The 18,313-nt window shown below is 41.2% G+C and overlaps 1 protein-coding gene across 5 annotated transcripts in view; it reads left to right on the top strand.

The window, feature by feature from the left end:
- THSD7B (thrombospondin type 1 domain containing 7B) overlaps window positions 1–18,313 on the top strand; it is a 512,613-nt gene that overhangs the window by 230,641 nt on the left and 263,659 nt on the right. The window lies entirely within an intron of this gene.

Raw genomic sequence — 18,313 nt, forward strand, 5'->3', positions numbered from 1 at the left:
CTGTATTGTTTAGTTACAGAAAGGAGGACATGCTGAGGGCTCTTGAGGACTGGTTAAGGACACTCTGCCCATCAGGGCTTTCTCAGACAGAACATCTGAGAGGTGTCACAGAGATTGGACACAGAATACATCAAAGTTTCTGCAAGAACGTGAAGCAGTGAGTAATCACAAAAAGCTGCTGAATCTTGCTTCAGATTTGTCTTGTGGTTCCTTCCTTTCAGTGCAGAAAATACATTACCAGAAACACTGATATCGAGTGAATCATCTGTGTTGTTATATAGCAAATAGTGTTTTTGAGTAGCTAAAACAAGCTCTTTGCTGGGAGTCTAGTCAAACATAGTATGTCAAAGATGATACATGACTGCTGTTAAACTTTATAAATCTTTTATAGTGTGGTAAATGGGCTAAAACCAGCTAGGCTGGAAAGAGTATGCAAATTAAAAGTAAAAGGAAAATTAAGAGCCTATATGGGAAGGGAGAAATACACTCTCACATATATAGGTATGAGAATAGGCTGTTCCTGGTGTAACCCTTGCATTTGTGTAATCCAGCTGTGAGAACTGGGGATGGGAGGTGTCACTCATCAGCACACCTGTCTGGGCAGCAGGCTCAGGTGAGGACAAAGAGCCTTTCTGTGACTGGAGAGAGGCAGTGGAGGTAAAAGCCATAACTGTTCTGAGTACTTCCATCCCCAGGAAAGCAGCATTAACTGCCCAGCCCTGACACTACCTGACATCCTGGTCTGCAGCTCAGACATGGTGGTGGGAAGGGGTTGGTTTGGTGATGGAACACCACAGGGCAAAAGTGCTGCTGAATTCATCTTCACAGTTGGTAGCTTAAAGATGCTCTGAAAGGAATCTGCAACTAAAGACAGGCTAAAGTTTCAGGTACACTTTGATACTTTTCCTCTGTGACACATTTCAAGTTTGACCATTAAACACGAAACCTTTGCCAACATCAACCTGACACTTTGTTCCCTACCTGGGGCTGCAGGTGGAGTGGTGAAGGGCAGATCCTGCTGCAAGGGATGGCTTATCTCTGAGGGGGCAGGGGAGCTTTTTCTTCACAGAGAATGGCATCTCACACCAAGGTTATGGACTCTTGTAAGTTGGAACAACTTTTCTATGAACTTAGGACGGTGGATGAGACTTAATGGTGGCTGCTCCGGCTGATGTTAGCCAGTGCCCTTCCAACAACTGGTTGGGCTGGCTGGTGGGAAGATGGCCAGTGGCTTGGCTATCCATGTCAAGAATCTAATTTTTTCTATGTGTGTCAGAGTTTGAGCAGACGTGTGTGCTCACAGGCTTTGGGAGGTGAGGAGGTGCCCATCGGCTGCTGGAAGCGCTTGGAAGGTTTCGTCATTCTCAGCTGATGGAGTTGGATTGTGAGATTTTGCATCCCCTGAGAAACGTAATCTGCAATAAGGGAAGGCAGATAAAGTGCAGTGTGCTCTGGCATGTTGCCTGTAAGCATGTGGCTGATGGTTGTTCATAAGATGGGAACTCATCTAGGACCGTCAGTACTGGCATTTAACTGGGCAGGAACCTTAATCCAACCTAAATTGTTATGAGGCTTTCAATTCCCACAAATTAAGGCTTCAGCAGTAAGTTTCTTTCAAAAGACAGGAAGATTTCCTACTGCTGTGTTCTGTGATGTATTATTTGTCTACCCTTATGATTCAATTTTCTGTGTGCTGCTTAACTGCTGTGAGGAGAAAGGAAAAGCGATTCCGCGGGGCCACCTGGGAGAGCGGCTGCAGAGCCGGTTCTGCTCGTGTGCACGGGCCCTCTGGGAGTGCCAGTCAGGGCTGACAGCAAGAAATCCTGGGGTTCACTTCCATATGGAGCTCCTGGAATGGGTTGGCAGCAGGGTTGGTGCAGGATCCCTTTAGTGAGGTGGCTCCAGGGCAGCCAGGTGACAGCTTGGGTGCTCCACCATCCATCCCCTTTCGGCAAGTGTCTGAGGACAGGGTGCTTCCTGCTGCTTCCCTGCACTGCCAACTGTGCCCAGTATTGGCTTGATTGTTTCCCTGTTGCACTTCACCAAGGGGATGTTACTTCACACCACCTGTGGCTCTGTGTGGTGCTGGTCCTTGGCCTTGATGCTCAAGGAATCATTGCAATAGTCCTGTGTTGAAATTTGGTGCTGGCTATTTTAATGCAGAGCATCGGGAGATATTTAAAGTGCTAAGTTGTGTTGAGGTGCTTTTAATTTTCTTTTGAGTTTCTGAGCATCCCTTAGGATGCACCCAAGATGATGTCTGCAGGTTTTATGTTGCTGCCATGAAAGACACAAAACTTCCTCTTCTGAGATTCTCATATAATAGCACAATGTGTAGATCTGGTCCTTAAGGAAAAGAAACAAAGTAGTAGTGGACTGTAAGAGGAATACTTATGGAGGCATTTTTTTCCCTGATTAATTTTAGTTGGAGATCTTGTACCATACCACTTGTGGACAATCAATTTCATATCAAATAATATAGAATGTGTTGCCGAATTATACATGTTAATTGATTATGAGCTTGTATTATTAAATGTTATTTTTAGCCCGGATGGTGCGTGACTCTGTTCTGCTGCACGGTCTAAACCACATTTCATGGTGGTAGGTGTGTCAAAGGCAATTATATTTCTGTGTATGGAGTGAAAGCTGGTGGCTGCCTGGAGTAGGCATGAAATGAGTACTCCCATGGATGGGAAAGCTGCAGCATGTGGGGTGAGCATCCCATCTATTCCCAATACTCCTGTATGTGGTGTGGAGCCAGCTGCAGGAAATGCCACCCCTTGCTCGGCTGGTTGTGGGGGTTGGAGCTGGATGTGCTACAGGACCTGTGGAAGGACAAGGATAACAGGGGATATGAGAAGGGACTGGATGGAGGCATTGGTGAGATGATGGAACAGCTGAGGTTGTACAGGAAATGGGAGGGAAGCCTCCAGGGAGCATCCATACAAATCCAGGCTTCAGTAAATCCATAAGACACCTTCTCAGTTAAGTAAAATCATAAAGGAAATAAATAAAAATTTGCCTTTTTTTTTCTGATGGGATTTTACTTTAATTAATTGCTTTTAAATGGAAATCATAACTTTTAGCAAGGAGAATGGGCATCTACTGTTGAGATTTCATTTTGGTAATTTTCATGGTCCCTTCTTATATATGAGAAACCCAACCTGAGAAGTGTAAAAGGCCACTGAAGCACTGAGGAGTTGTGCTAAACAACAGAGTGGCTTGGTTTAAGGAGAGAGCATTTGGGAAGGCACTTCATGTGTTGCTGTTCTGTCTTGTAAACGAGGCTGGATTTTTGTGTGGGCATGGGAGTCTGCTGGGATTCAGAGTGGAGTCTAAAAATATAAACACATCTTTATGGTACTGTTAAGGGTTCAGTTCCTGCAAGGTCACTGCATGTCATCTTAGGGTGGACCCAAATTTATCATCTCCAGTGGTTCGTGTCTGCTCCTTGCTCTTTGCAGCTACGCTTCCTGGAAAAAAAATTTAGTTTCCCCAAGAATCTTAAATTGTTTCAGAATCAGAAGAAAATTGCAATTGTAGATTTAGAGGCTTTCTGATGGATTCCTCCATCCCCCCCATTTTGGTACAAGACGTGTTTTCTTGCTATGATGTTTCCAAGAGGCTGTGGGAAATGGGATGTTATTAATGAACACATTTAGTGAGTACATTAGTGAGTGTATTTTATGTATATGTCTGCTCATCTGCATACACTACATATTCCAGGGCTTTACCCAGAAAGGCAGTTTTCCTCCTGGAAATAAAGTAAAAAGAATTTTAACCAAGGGACTTGTTTTTGACGTGGATTAAGTTGCTAACAAATTTCATTTGAGTTCAGTGACGGCAGACTCGGGTCCAGTACTGTAATTCTTCATATCAAGTGGGGTGAATTCCTGTGATGCAGGGTTTATCTACTGCTCCTTGTAGTCTTTTAAGGAAAGGTTTAGAGAGAGCTTTTATTCATACTGATTTTCTTTTTTAAAAGAAATTGAATTTTTCGTCATGAAAAATTCATCTATGCTACACTGATTAAGAAGTGTGTGCACCAGATTGTCTAGACATAATTTTTTGTGTGTTTTTCCCCATTAACACAACCTCTCTTTCCTCCAGTGCAGTCCTTTTGAACTAGATCCTTTCAGAATGGAGTCACTTCTTTACAAAAGCTTAGGCCCTTGCACATGCTGGAGTTTTTTTTAAACATTTTTAATCTATCTTAATATTTTTCATGTCCTATAGCAATGCATAATAGCTTTTATTAAGATACTTACAATGCCTTTTTAAATCCCCAAATACTTGGCATGTCAGGATTATATAGAAGCGTAACCTTTTTTTTTGAGTGTGTCTGGAAATCACAAGAAGCCTGATGGACCCTTATTTTTCAAAGGCTGCTGTTTTAACCCCCCTAAGGCAATCAGAAGAGAACTGGCAATAGTATATGTAATGTGCATAATTTTGGATACATTTCTTTTTCATTTCTCTGAGATGCCTGTGAAAGGGTCTGGCCTCTGGAGCTTCTCATCACCTGCTTTCTGCAATCCCAGCCCATTTACTGTGTCCTGTAAGGAGCACCTGAAATCACTGCTCACATTTCAGGGCATTGCTAAAAAGGTGAGAATGGTTTTTCTTTTTTTTTTTTTTTTTTTCTGCAGTCATTTTTTTCCAGCAGTCAGACTTGTACTGCTGTATTGGAATGGAAGGGTACAGAAGGGACAGGATTCACTGCTTTCATACCTGCTTGTTAATTTAGCACTTCAAAATTCAAATTTGTGGCTATAAGTGATGGTTGACTACAAGAAGAACTTATGTAAATATGCAATTTTTTATTTCCAAATTCTTAACACTTCCAAAGCAAGGTCATATCCATATTTAAAGTACATATCATAGCTTCAGTAAAAGTTATGGGCTGGATGCAGGTTTTTCAGGATGGATCTTTGGCTTGTTTAATGCAGGAAATGGGACTGGATGTGCACAGTGACCTACTTAGGTGATGTCAGCATTTATGATATAAAATGAAATTTAAAATTTTGGAGGAAAACAGGTATCTGTTTGTTCAGAAGTTAATTAACTATAGTAAGCAACTTTTGACTGTTTTTGAATTTACAGAAACTCCTCTGTGTTGAAATGGAAACATGTTGAGCAGATTCTGTGGGTATGTTTGAAGAAATGTTAATGTATGGAGTTGTCTGAGGGTACACTTAGGTGTATATGTATAAAAGTAGAAAGAATTAAACAGCTGTACTGTAACTTGATTCCTAATTACCCTGTGTTCATAGAATAATATGTTTATTCTTAGCTCTGAGAGCAACTCCTGGTTCTTCTCGGATGAGAAAAGCTGTATGGAAAAATGGGAAAGTCCGTACTTTTGTCTTATTTCCCTCTACAGGTTGTTTTGCATTAATAAACAATGATATTTAATACAACAGATAAGTGAGGAAAATGAACAGTGTTTTCCCCGAGTTTCAGTGTCTGTATAATCAGTTTGGGTGCACGGAGTATCCACTGAAACACCATCAAAATTGAAGCCTTTGTTGTGTGTGAAATCACTGATAATGTTAAGGTGGAGCCTGGCATGGCAAGGTTGTGTTAGGCTGCCAAGAGAGAGCAGAGCTGTTCAGGTCAAGGCTGAGGAGGTTCCTTGGATCTGGTACGTGACTGTTTACTGGCACTTCCATCCCTGAGAGGCCTCGTGAGGGTTTTCTTCAAGTTAAGCACTTTATAGAGAGTTTGAGTCCTGCTGCCTCTGATCCAAAGATCTTCCCTTGCCTGGAGCATTGCTGCTGTCCTGTTTTGGGATCTTGGTGGTTCCCTGATCCCCTTTCCTGGTGTACTGCTTCAACATTCTCTAACTATTCTTTTCTTTCTTATTCAACCAGATTCTGTTAGATCTGTGGTTGTTGGATGTGATTCTGTATCACACAAACTCCTTGTGAGCTTCGTGGATTGGCACTTTCTTGAGTGAATTAACTGTTGTCTTGTGGCAGGTCCCCTGCTCAGATTTCACCTCGTACTCACCTCTGTGGCTGTGCAGTGATTTGGATCTCACAACCTGTTTTAGTGCACTGGTTGGCAGTGGGAATTGTTTAGCAAAGTTGCTGGCTGGATGCAGTGCTGCTCTGATTGTCTGGGAGACAAACTGGCATTAGAATAAAAGATGATTTTGCTCAGCCTGGTTCTGATGCTGGTACAAGCTTTGTTAGAGATGGAACAATTTCTTAGGGTCATCATTCAACTATCTGATATTAATTGCCCCAACCCAGAAATAGAGAAGGAGGAAAACTCCTTTTTTCTTTCTCTGTTGGTATTTGATAGTCTCTCGGTGTCTGTATAATGTTCCCTTGTGGTTTAAATATTGTTCCCCAGTTGATACACCAGGCATCAATCTTGCCAGCAGAGAAGAGAAACACTTCTGAGCTGGCCATCAGTTCTTGAGTATATACTATCATCATTTCACTCTTGGGAGATGTGACATCTGTCACTTATTACTGTGGGATTTGGGGACTATCAAGTGTGGAAAGTGTCAGCTGCTTCAGGGAGCCCGACAGCATTGATCAGAGTTTGGAGAGTCCTCCTGGCTTTGGTGGGACGACCTTCTCCCGAGGTGGGCTTGGCAAAGGAATCTGCAGCTTCCCCTGTATGTTCTAGTGGAGTTCTGAACCTGCCTTTCTTCTCCCTGGTGCTGACAGCTCGTTCATCTGAAGGTAGGGTGTGCATTGATATTCCAGTGCAGCTCTTCAGCTGCTGTAGGTGTTGGCACATCCCAGGGATCTGCCAGGGAAACCCTCCCTTCTGTGTGTGGGTGTGGGTTCCATCTGTGCCCGCGGAGGCATCAGGACCAGCCAGATCACCCCTGTGTGTTCTGCACCCACAGCCTTGGCAGTGTCTTACATCACCAACAAACCTCTTGCAGTGATATTCTAACAGCAGGTTTTTAAGTTCTTCCCAAATAAATTCCTTAAGATTAAAAATACAAGGCATGTGATAATGTCTGTATCTATTTTGTATGAGATGATGCATAGCTGTATCTTCCTACTAAATGCTGCATATTGTTTAAGTTGTCTCTTCTGCTTTTTGTTATTGATTATTCTAAAATACAAATTTACAATTGATTCTCGAGCCTTGGATGCTGCTGAAAACCTCTACTAGGAATAGATTTATATAGATGATATTCTCTGCTACTTCCAGCGTATGGAAATATACTGAAACACTATTTTTAGATGTTTTATATGGCAGTCAAAAGCTTTTTGCTCACCTTCTTGCCGGTACTTTTATTTCTTGCAATTTGGAGAATTTTAGATTAAAATAAAGAGAAAATTAGGAACAACAATCAATTTACCCTTGGCTTTACAGCCCCTTATTACAATTGCTAATTCATCAGTGGGTAGGCACCTTTCTTTTGTAATGGATATTGAGGATAATTTTAAATGCAACTTTTAAGCTTAGCCAATTTACATAGTACTCTGGGAGATTAGTTACTTATGTATAAAGAGTTATGTGCATTCCAGGGGTGTTCTATAGCCCTCTTGTGTGTTTTTTTAAATGTTTGTCATCATAATCATTGATTTCTTTAGCAAGGTGTTTACCCCTAAGTGAGTATTGCAGATTGAAGCAGGGAAACTTTTGAAAATTGCTTGGAAGTCTTTGGTTGGAGCAGCCTTTCTCAACTCACAATTTGTATTGTGTTTGTCAGAATGGGTTGGGGTCCAGAAAAACTGCTGGATTTTTCCTTTCTGTGTAAGCTGTTTCCATGCTTCTGGGTTTGAGGTTCTTTGGTTTTGGTTTGGTGGGTTCTGTCTGCTCCCCATCAAATGATCTTCAGCGAAACAGAAGCTGCATTTTCCTGTCTTCTGTCCTTCCATTCTACCTCCCGTGCTTTTGCTTTCCTTGTTTTTTTAAGCTGTTAACATCATGAGCATCAGGACAGAAAATGTGAGAGCTACTAAACGGGATTACATTAAAATGATGATTTAATTGAACTCTTACACACGATAAGAAGATTGTCTTGTTTTGCTGAACTGCAGTTTACAGAGGTCCTTGGTAAGAGGATGCCAAGTTGCTTTTGGCATTCATTAACAACAAATCCAAATCACTGCTAATTTTGTTTAGCAGGAAAAGTAACAAATAGAGGAAAAGCAGAGCCCGTGATTTTAAGCGTATTTGTATTTGCAAATGTGTATTTTCCTGTAACTCAGAGGAAATTCTTCCCACAGGTTGAGAAATTCTCTGATTTTTTTCCTGTATCTCATAGATGGAATGATCCTATGGAACAATTGCTGGCAGGGCAGAATCCCAGTCTTGAAAGTAGGACAGGAGATGTTTTCCACTTTCTACAGATCAATCTTTTTGTATAACTCAAAGCAATTGCAGTCCTTTAAAAAAGGACTCATGTACTGAGGAAAAATTACATAGTAAATGGAGTTCTAACTCTGTTAGTAACCCAGTTCCCTGCTAGTTTTACCACGTAAGGAAAAAAGTATGTGTAGAATTAGGACCCAGCTCTTGTGCTGCCTCTGCCAAATATTGCCTGGTAGACCAATTTGTAAAGCAATGCCCAGCACTTGCAATATATTTACTTCTGCCATTTAAATTCTAATTTTATTTTAGATTTGTTTGTGTAATCAGATATATCAGATTACTGCTGCTATCAAGTCCTGTATTTAGCTCAGATTCCCATCTCTCCAATGGAAGAAAATGCCAGAGGAGGGTAAAATAGTTCAAATAATGTGGAATACAAGCCTGGGAGTGGATGCAGATTTTAATACTGAAAGTGTCTGTAATAGCAGTCCTAAAGATGAGTGTATGAGACTCAGGGAGCTATCAGTGCAGATTTTATTTAGGTTCAAGTGTAGCTTTTTCACTGCAGAAGCTGTTAATCTAAGTGTGAATCCACAAAGAACTTCCGCCAGCACCGATTTCTCCTGGAGGTTGACTGAATTTTTATTTAAGTTCTGAAACACATGGAAAATGAAGGCTGAAGTCTGGTAAACATCCATCTGGGTGTGCTTTTACAAAAGACTTCATGCATTAGTTGACTTATTAATTCAGCTACTTTGGAAAAGTGGAGAAAAGGGGCAGTGACATATATTAACCTGCAAAAGTCTGATGAGTTGACCTTGACTAGTTTGACAGATGTGTTTTTGTGTGAAGTAAATAACATTTTCTGTGATTGCAGTTATTGGATTTACAGGTACTTTCTGCCTGCTTCAGAGAGAAGTATGAGTAAGGCTTTAAGAGAGGGTTGAAGGCAGGTGTGATGAATAGATAAAAGCAAAAGAAGTCAAAGATAGATTTAAATTGCATTTTAATATAGACTTTAGTAATATGGTAAAAATAGATGTAATCACAAAACCTGACTATCTTTATACGTTCCTGCAAGGCAACCTTAATTCTAGCATTTCTTAAATGCTGATTATTTGTAACTCTAAAATTGTTATAGTGTCCTATTTTGGATATACTGTAGTGTGTCTGTAGCATTTCCTCTCCAAGCTTATCCAAGGGGAAAAAAAAAGGCAGAAAACAATTGAGAAAATGTGGGAGGCATGAAAATGACCCCAGGGAATCAGAAAATAGAAGGGAGATGCAACTGAACAAAAGGCTAGTTAGGAGAAAGGACAAAATACTGTAGGGTGAAAAAATGAATAAGAAACCATGCTGAGAAAAGGTGGTGAAGATAATAAAATTTAATGTGTTACCTTTTGGGACAAGTCAACTAGTTTAGTATGGGAAAAAATTAGGGTCAGGGGATGGGAAGGGTTTTAGGATTAATGACAGGACAGCCAGGAGGAGATGTGCAGCAGGTGATTAAACCCATGAGGAAAGAGGTGGCAGAACTGAATGAAGAAAAGAGTGTGATACTGAAATGGGGGAAAGCTGCCTGGTTGTAGGACTTGGGAGAGGTCACAACTTCAGATCTGATGTCAGCTGGTGTGAGCTTGGCAGACTGAGCTTCCTGGTGGGAAGTAGAAGCAACATAAAAAAAACTGGGCACAGTGTAGAATACCTTGTGTGATTCACAGCTGTCTGGTCCTCCTTTGAGCAGAAGGTTGGACTGAGGTAGGGACCTGCCAGCCTGGATTATCCTGTGAATGAGGGATGAACTGACCTGTACTCATAGAAAAGAGTTGTCAGAGCAGGCAGACAGTCTTTGGTGCAATGCAAATAATTGTGTGATGGGAAAGGACGTGTCTCAAATGAAGCTGATCCCGAGAGAAATGAGGCCATGAATATGGAACTGTGGGACTGTGCAGCTGTGTAAATTCACTGTGGTTCACTGGTCACATTACAGAAGCAGAGCTTAGGGAGGAAATGTATCTTCCTTTTTTTCTCCTCTCATGCTCATCATCCTCAGTAGATCTGTGCCTTAATGATATTAAGGAGACATGAAATAGAAAATTGAAATCAAGTTAATTGCCTATTTCAGTGAATAAGATTGTTGAAATAAAGCTGAAAAACTGGTGAGGACACTACAATGAGAAGGCAAAATACATCCACACAGAGCCACATCCCTCAGACACAGTCCCTGTGACAGCCAGTGGTGGAGTAGGAGATGAAGGGACTGTAGGTGGCTCTGGATTTTTAAGATGGAATAGGTGTTTCTAAAGCAACGGGAGAGTTAGAAGATAGGTGGGAATTAGAGGGGAGCCTCTGCTGGAAAGGTGCAGAAGGAAATAGAGGGACAAACAAAATCTGGGCACCAGTGAGTAGTGTGTTCTGTGGGACAGGGGGAGAACTCAGGCTGACACTGCAACGTAGGAGATTTTGGTTTTGTGCAAGTGCTTCACCCAGGTTTGACGTGGGTGTGAGTTTCATTCTGCCTGAGTTACTTCAGTAATAGTTTTTGGCTCTTTTTCTGTGCTCAGGTGTTTAATTTTTTAATTCAGACGCTGGTCTGAATGAATGCACGAGTAGAAACCGTTCCGTTGGTAGAAGTGGCAAAGAGAAAACTCATAAGGATGAATCCTTTCAGTGTGGGAAGGGCTGTTAATCAGGGACTCCTTGCGGGTTGCACCACCAGAGAAACCAGACAACACTTTGAGTTGCATGTTGAAGCTCGAAAATATAAAATTAACAGATAATTTTCATAGGTCACGCTCTTTCCCATAAACCAAACTCATCTGCTCTCCTGGAGGGAGACAGAACAACTGGGCTGACTTCTCATTATCTCTTCCTATGGCGTACCCTTATTGAATTACTGCCGGGTAGAGGCAGCAGATGCTCATCAAGCCACTGCAGGACTCCTCTGTTAATTGAACTGTGATGGGGATGACAGCAGGGAAGGTCAGGATGATGGGACCAGTGATGTAACGTGAACTCCGGTAAGAACAACCTGCACGGGCAATTGACCTTGCTTAAATAATATTATAATGAGCTCTTTTATCAGTTGCTATAATTATGATTATTTTTTCGTATCAATACTGCAGTAGTGTCAGGGACCCCTGTGTGAATCGTATTATATTGAGTTCAGGGCAAATATATTTCTCACCCTAAAGAGATTAGACTTTCCAGTGTGATAAAATACAGTGAGTGACTATAACCAGCAACAGGGGAAAAGAAATGGGAATGAAAAAGGTAACAGCATCACAGAATTCTTGAATAGATCCATGGTTTCACTCAGCTGGTTGCTCCAAGTGCTTTAAAGGGTGGTGTCATTCTTTTTAACTGCCTGTATGGCAATTTGGAGTTTTTGCTGCAGTCATGCATAGTTAATCTTGAGGTGAAAGCAAGTCCACTTTTAAATGAATGTGCAGATGGAAGGAATGGGTTTTGATATGAAAAAACCCACGTTCCTACACCTGGTTCTGCAGGTCTTGCAAAGTGTGTGGGAATGCCCGAGCTTCAGGCACACATCCTGGTGCCAGGTTCTGAGCCAGAGCATGTGCCTGGTGTTGTTCCCACTCTGGAAGAAGCCGATGTGATGTGCTGATGTGAGCACTGGGCTGCTCTGTGCACCTTCTGCAGCGGCACCTTCTCCCTGGGGCCTCCACTGCAGGGGGAAGGAGCTTTCCAAGACTTTCCCTCAAGTCCCTCGCACAGCAGCCTGAGGAAGTTGGGTATAAGGAGTAGCTTGGCCGTTCCTGAAAATGAATTCCACCTAAAAAGCAAGTGCTGCTTTTCAGTACAAACCCTGTATCCCTGCACTGCGTTGCTCTTGGTTTGTTGGAGTAAGTCTGCATGGCAGTTAATAAAAGCTGGATTCAGAGTGCAGCGTGCACATGTTGGCATCTGTGTGTGTTCAGAAAGCAGGTTTTAGAGCTTTTTATACCAGTATCACTGTTTTTCCCCCCTCATGTGTGTTCAGCCTTCACTGTCTTTTTTCTTTTTAAGTAATATAGTTTTTTCTTAACCCTTTTATTACACTGTTTGCCTGGGCCAGTTGGCATCAATGCCTGAGACATCTGTTGCAAAGTGAATGGAAGTGAATGAATCATTAGTAAGGCATCACAAAATATATTAGATTAATTAATTTTGACAACTCTAGCTGTAATTATTTAAAATACATATTCTGACATGCGACCTGATTTATACAGGGCTTTATTGTGTAGAAATGGTGAAGCCTTGGTTCATCACAGGAGTTCATGTGTGAACTCCTGTTCTCACATGATAGGAAATGAATAAGTACAGTGTCAGTGTTTGATGGACTGTGCTCCTCTGTAGGACCTGCGTGTTTTTGGAGTTGTTATGGTGTTTGCCTTGTGTTGTGCTCCATATTTTCTCCTTTCCTACAAGTTTGTACTTTGGTGCACTGAAATAAACAGCTGATGACAGAGGATGCATTGGAATAAATGTTTATTTCAGCACTTTGGAAATGAGTTTTTTGAAATGGAATTCATCTTGTGGATGTGTGTGTGTCTCTTCTTATTAGCTCATTTGGGTATGGGCTAGCGCTAGGTGGTGCAAATGGCAAAATAGAAACGACTTCATACAAATAGAGGTATGGATCTTGTGGAAAAGAAATTTTTCTTAGTGTATGTGTTACACCAGAAGGAAAATTATACATTTTAGAAGTATTGAAGTTGACCTCTGCATATTTGTGTATACATGAGTGGGGTTGTTTTAGCTATAGTCACCAATGTTTATAGGTTCAAAACTGAACCCTATTTCTCCCCCCAGAACTGATTAACAGGTTAAAACTAGCATTTTCCTGCCTCTTTGCAGTTACTTCTTTGCTGAGGTGCTTGGGTGTGTGCATGCACTCGATTGCTCTGTTTGATCCATGGAAGTGTAGAAAAAATGGTTTAAACTGGAGATAAGCTTCAGCTCTGCCAGTCCTGTGGCAGGGAAGCAGATGGTCCTTCCCTGCTAAGCAGAGCCCAAGTCTTTGCTGAGCTCATATGCCTGGTGGTACTTGATTGTGTTGTTTTGACCTTGTGTTGAAGATTGATAAACTCTACGTGGGGGCCGTGTTCCAGTGAGGAGAGAAAAAAACCCTGACCTACAGCCTGCGATGCTGCACTAATGTCAAATAATATAAAGTAATATCAGAATGCAGAAGAAAATCACTGCAGTAAAGCAATTTAATTTCTGAACTGAAAGCACTTTAATGGGAATGCTCAGGAAATCTGCTGTTGTTCCTGCAGAAGAGGTTATGAGGAGGTTTATTCTTTTTTTGAAACTCTACTGCCTTGTAATTGGTGACTTTGAAGCTTTCTGTTGTTTTCGGTGTGAATGGTCCTGCTGCTAAAGTAGGGACTTTGCTCTCTACTGAGTCTGATTTCCAGGTTTGCCTTTTAAAGGAAAATAATTTCAAATACTAGTTTTCAAATGGTATTATACTGCTGAATGTGCATTATATGCAATGCTTTGCCAGTGAAGTGAGAGTAATCCTCTTTGAACAAAAACTTGCAATAGCATTTACTGAAATGGTGTTGGAAGCAGTGCCAGCTCCCTTTGCCTTTGTTTAATTGCAATTTAACAGTAATCCAAGATCTGTGCAACTGTGACAGCAGTTCTCAGATATAGCTGAGTTTCAAAGGACCTTCAGCTCATCCATTGCCAATGATAAAAGCTACAGCAGAGCAGTATATTGATAATGGACTCAAACTTTTCTCTATCCATTGAAAAATAAACAATAAGAAACTTTTTTCCCCTCAAAGCTGTAAAGTTTTGTTGTTACAGAAAGGATGTACCATGGTGTGAAGACATCACTGAGCTTATTCTGGGCTGTGTTCTGCTGTGCTGACTGAGAAGCCTGTTAGGAGGCATCCAGTTGTAGTGTACAGAGGCTGTATGCACAACCTATATAAAATAACCTCCAAAACTTATGTAGGTTAAAAATGTGACTCCATAAGTTGCTGAGCATCCTTCATTCTGCTCAGTGGGCCTGGGGGATGTAGGTGACTGAGGAGTGCCAGGATGGTGCCTTTCACAAGCTCCTGAATCCTTGAACTTTTGAAGTCTCCTTGCCCTTCTGGCAGGGTCTGAGCTGTCCATGTTTGTGTGCAAGTGAAGCAAGTGTTGTGTCAGCTGCCTTTGACTGATCTCCCGAGCTGGGTTCCTCAAAGAGTCTGCAATCACACGACTTTTTATTGCTGGAAGTCAAGTGTGTTCCCATGGAGTCTATTGGAAGTACTCAGAGTGGAGGAGATGGAGCAGCAGCATTGTTTCACAGAACAGTTCTGCTCTAGCACTGTTGTAATTAAAGTTGTTCTACTGATGGAAAGTCTATTCTCTGGTGTTTTCTTTGATGTAATCATAATGCATCAGTCTGAGCTCCCTTGCTGGAACATCTTTCATTATAATCCACTTAGCTGAGTTTATAATTAAACTTCTAAATTCAAACCTGCTTTTGTTACATTTTTAGGATGTACAAAAACTGAAGCAGGAGAACTTAGGATTCGTGGTTTTTACCCCAAACAAATTGATGTAAGTTAAGAAGCAATTCATTGGCAGCATAGTAGTTTCATATTCTTGCTTTTAGTCCCCAGGATTTTACATAGCTTTGGGACAAGAATTGGATACAATTGAATAGGAAAGATGAAATAATTAATAGATTCTTACTGTTTGACTGTAAACATCTCTAAAAGACCCAAACTTTCAAATATAACTGGTAAAGATGGTGACAACTGACTGAGCTTTCCAGCAACAGAGTGTTGAGGAAGGTTGTTGAAGTTTATACATGAAAATGGAGCAGTGTTGTAGATATGGAGGTTGTGCAGGCTTTCTCCCAGCCCAAAGAGGCTGGTTTGGAGTCTGCTCATTGTTTGGAGTTATCTTCTGTAGGCAGATGTGTTAACATCAGATGTTCTTTCATTATTTGCCCTTACAATTATTGTAGCAAATTATCAAAGAACTGTGAAGATTAATGTTTGGGTTCCCAATGAGTGACCACTCAGGACAAAAATACTGTCAGGCACTTGTTAACCCAAGTATAAATTTTGCTCCTTCACACTGTGTGCTTTTATCCAGGATTTTCTCAAATGCTCCTGGAAGAAGAGTAAATATTCTCAGTTTAGGTTTGGAGGTGACAAAGTAGGGGTATAGAAAATCAAGCTGCCATTCTCATATATGCAAAGTCACTCGCTGAAATCACTTGCAGAATCAAGTATTAGTGTCTGAGCGTGACCTTAAATGGCTTTTTGCTCAGGAAGTTTGTGACAGAGTTGGAAGCAGAATGAATTTAGGCTGCCTCTGCTTTAACCAGAAGACTCTCTCCCTCCAAATCTGTAAGTGGAATAATGTATAGAGTTCATTTTAGGTATGGAAGTAAGGGCAAATTAATGTAACTGTATTCATCATTAAATAAAAGACTGGACACATATGCACTTACATTTGAAGATCTTTTTCTAGTTTGACATATGTGAATGTCCAAACACTTTAATTTTGTTAAACTCAGTGCCTGTAGCAGTAGCATTAGTGGTTTTTTGGAAGTCTTTCCCCCAGGGATGGTCAGCGGTGCTTGTCTGTGATGATCAGCCTTTGCTGCTACAGGCCAGGCATTCTGCTGCTTTAGGACAGAATAGAATTAGCTTTTTGGATAACAACTTTCTGAGACGGCAAGGCAGGTTTTAGTGGTCTCAGAGGATAAAGAGTGTGATATAAACATCCAGATTATCTTGGAATATCACATGCAATGGGTTTGTGCTGTGTGTAGTAGGCAAACAGTTGCGTGGTTACTGCTTACATTTGCATTAAGAAAATTTATTCCTGATTAATGATGCTTATCTTTGTGCTAGACACCTGCCAAATGATTTATAGCCACGCATGTGATCTGCAATTGCTGCCTTTTGTTTTTTTGGTTGCTATTTAAGGTGTTTGGGACTATTCTAATTGCATCATGTATTTTAAATGGAGAGTGCTGCCCAGGTGTCCCTGTCAGCATTCCCATCTCACACCAGAAAGTAGGTCAGATTTGCCCGTGACAGGGAAGGTCACAACTCCCAGTGAAGTCAGGGGGAACTGAACTGATGCATGACAAGGCTGAAATCATGTCTCAGCTTTGGATCAGTTTAAGTTGATCTTTTTCTAAATTCAGTGTTAGATAACTTTGTAAATCCATGTTGGAGCAGAGCCAGGCTGGACTTTCCTAAGCCACAGAAATGATGGAGAAGGACTGGAGAAACCTGTTGTCATGTGGAAACTTGGAGAAAGAGCACCTTACCCCTTCTCTACCAGTGCAGTAGCTGTGAGTGAAGAGTCCAAATTGGACCATCAGCCTTCCATCTTTCAGTGTTGGGTGCTTTGGAGGACTCTAATGTGTCCTGGACTAGCACAGTGCCTTCCTTTGGGAATACCTTTCTCTGAGTGCTCAACAGTGGCTGGAAAATGGGAAAAGTTTCCCGGAGGGTTTTTCCTTCCCTGGCTAAACAGGGATTATACTGGGATTTGGCTGGTGGATATTCCATTGACACTGAAAATGAAATTAAATTTTGAACACTTCACAAATAAGATATATGTCAGCTATAGGCATATTTATTTAGATATAACATTTTGACACCAGAATGCCATGTTTTCAGCAGAAATAGGGGTTTCTAAAACGTCTACTTTTCAAAACTATAGTTTTATTCAATCCTGTCATTAAGAGAATTAGCAGTGGATTAGAAAATATAAATGCATTTTTATGATCATTAGAAAACTTGCACATGACTTTTTCACAACTGCGTGTGTATTCCCAGCCGTTACAGCTGATGTGTGTTAACTGTGTTTTTCTGAACAAGGTTCCATACAAACTAAACAAAATGACAAGGAGTCTTGTGACTAATCCTTCAAATATCAAGAAAAACACCTCATTTTTTAATTTCATGAAAATACACTAGAGCAGACTATTAACTGGCCAAGCCTGTATTATAAAGGATAATGAATAAATCCAGATAATCAGTTTTGGAAAAGAGAGAGATTTTTTTAGACTAAAACAAAAATCTTGAACACATTTAGTAAATAATTCTTCCCTGTGAGGTTGGTGAGGCCCTGGCACAGGTTGCCCAGAGAAGCTGTGGCTGCCCCATCCCTGGAAGTGTTCAAGGCCAGGTTGGATGGGACAACCTGGTCTAGTGGAAGGTGTCCCTGCCCATGGCAGGGGCGTTGGAATGAGATGTTCATTAGGATCCCTTCCAACTCAAGCCATTCTGTGATTCTGTGGTATTTAAGCAATTGCATGAATTTAATCATCAGCAGTCTCGGTGAAGTCAATTCCTAAAATGTAAATTTAAATATTTTTTCTCCATTTTCCTTTGTATTTGCCAGTTTACAGCTAGCCATGCTGACACATTTGGGAGCTGAGATACAGTGTAACTAAATTTGATGCGAAGTGTTGGTGGCCTTCATAATGTAATTTATTCATGTTTCTGTAGATAGCATATGTTGCCTGTGCAATAATTTTTTATCGTATCAGGACAGAACAGCTACTGTTCCAAATTGTGCTACACAAACCCAGATATACAGACAAATTTTTATTGTGCTTTGCTGGGGTGTAAATCAGTGGACTGTGCCGAGCTCTGCTGGGGTGGGGGAGATTACAATCAGTGTCATGGTGTCTAATTTATTTCTGGTTTTCCTGACTTAATGTAATCTCTGCTCTTGCTCCGTGGGGAGCAGCAGCCAGTTACCTTTGTAGTCCTGCCCAAAGAAGGAACATATGTGAAACCCCTTGTTTTGGGCAGGAGGCAGCTCCTCCCAGGGATGTGCTGCTGTTCGCTGACCCTTTGAATGCTGAGATGAAGGCAGTGCATTAAGAAGGCAGCTGATGAGCACTACTGGTGCTTCATTAAAAATCTCAGCATCTTTATCAGCTCTTATCTGAGTTGCCTTGGATTCACTCATTCCATGCCCCTGCCTGTTTAAGTTGTGTTGTTTCAGTGGCATTTTTTGGACCTGGGGAGCC

Source organism: Manacus candei, unplaced genomic scaffold (assembly GCF_025592945.1).
Source record: "Manacus candei isolate 608988 ecotype Guabito, Panama unplaced genomic scaffold, ASM2559294v1 h1tg000077l, whole genome shotgun sequence".
In the NCBI taxonomy this organism is placed as follows: Eukaryota; Metazoa; Chordata; class Aves; order Passeriformes; family Pipridae; genus Manacus; species Manacus candei.